At 39.1% G+C, this 1,908-nt stretch overlaps 1 protein-coding gene across 1 annotated transcript in view; it reads left to right on the top strand.

The window, feature by feature from the left end:
* Nucleotides 1-1,908, top strand: part of LOC117101068 — an 11,917-nt gene that overhangs the window by 7,529 nt on the left and 2,480 nt on the right. The window lies entirely within an intron of this gene.

The following is a 1,908-nucleotide window of genomic DNA, read 5'->3' as shown; positions in this document are numbered from 1 at the left end:
AATGTGATGATGATGAATTTTACTAAAAGTGTCATTTCTGGCCATCTAGAGGTACGGTACTATTACTTAAAATTTGTGCACCTCAACCCCAACTATGGTGGGTCTGAGGTGGGTGACTCACAAAATTCCCCCACCCCCTCCACCTTTAAAAACAGATCTGCGCCCTTCACTGGGTATGACATTAATCTCCATCGAGTCGGCACCTGACTGGGAGTATGTCTTAGTGACTTCTGAGGCGAGGGTGCATACATTTGTTTTTGGGATGTAATCTGGTTTTTCATGCCCATTTTTGTGATGACAACTATTTTAGATAAAGAATGTTTTGAGCAGTGGCGGATTCAGCCCCCCCCCCCCCCCCATAAATAGAAAACAAAAATAAAAATATATTCAAATTTAAGTCTCAGAGTGTAATTTCCGGACATCTAGAGGTGCCCTAGTCATAAATTGTCTTGCCTCAGCCACAACCATGGTGGGGCTGAGCTCACCCCCAACCATGGTGGGGCTGAGCTCACCCCCAACAATGGTGGGGCTGAGGTGGGTTCTTCCTCAGTTTGTGAAAGTCCCTCTCTGGGTCACCTCTCTTACGAATTCCAGGATCCGCCATGTTGAGTTAATATTATATCGTTAAGCTTAATATTATTTATGATGCGTCTATCGCAATTTTCACTTTATGCTCTCAAAACATTCCTAAAACGTTCACAGTGCGCTACCGTACATCCCAGGAGGCTGCGCCCCCTAGACCCACCGGGTTTCCATATACTCGATCCTCTAAAGACCAACTCAGACAGCGTCGGCCGACGCAGCCCGACCCGATTTATAGTCGGGGACAGTCTTAAGCCGTCGTGAGAAATATTAAACATGTTTAATATTCTACGACGCGACTGCCCCCGACGCACACCATCGCGTCTGCGTTTAACTCACACAGACCCGACGCGACAACAAATCGCGTCAGGCTGCGTCGTACGACGCTGTCTGAGTTGGCCGTAATGAATAGTAGCTCTTTCGTTGGCGCTTGTTTGGATCAGACTGCACACATTACTGTGGGTTGTTCACCACTCCTAATGCACATTAACTAAATCGTTTAACCGTTTGGTATGGGTCAGACCCTGCAACTCTTCATGTACAGTGTCTTATAATTTTGCTGGCCATTTACCCCTGGTGGAGGCAGAGAATCAAATAGAGTTAAGCGCCTTGCAGAGAAAACAAACGAAGCTAATGCATCAGCGAGAATCCCAACCGCTAAGCTCAATGGAGAGAGGGTAAAATTTTACAGCCCTGCTTAAAGTGATCGTAATATTCTTTTTAAAAATAGAAAGTGTTTACATGGGATTAAACAGCAGTCACAACTTTATTCACAAATTTTAAAAATTAAAGACTGTATTTTACCTATTTCAGGATAAAAAGGAAAGACGAATTCCTGGCATCAAACATTATTAATTAAATATCAATTCATACGTTAGAACTAACTTTATTGTCACTGCAATACCAAAACACAAAGGTGTAATTATAAAAAAATATCAACCAAAGCTTAACACCGACTTGGCCTTAAAGTTATACCAAAATAATAATTTTCTAGCATATACCGAACATATATGTTGAAATAATATTTAAATATATATGTATATATATTAACATTATATATACATATATATATAATGTTAATATATCATATGGATATATATAGACCTTGATATACTGTAGACCTATATATATATTATATACATACATATTATATATATATATATATACATATATATATATATATATATATATATATATATATATAAGAATACGTATATACTCAAGAATACGTAACACAATTAGATATATACACCTGCTGAACCTCATATATACATCCATTACCTTCCTATCGACTCACTCCTGAAGATTGCTATTGCATATTACGCC

This window comes from Anneissia japonica, unplaced genomic scaffold (genome assembly GCF_011630105.1).
Source record: "Anneissia japonica isolate Jap-2015-1 unplaced genomic scaffold, ASM1163010v1 scaffold284907_len19403_cov253, whole genome shotgun sequence".
Classification (NCBI taxonomy): domain Eukaryota; kingdom Metazoa; phylum Echinodermata; class Crinoidea; order Comatulida; family Comatulidae; genus Anneissia; species Anneissia japonica.
This window is presented reverse-complemented; position numbering and strand designations above follow the sequence as displayed.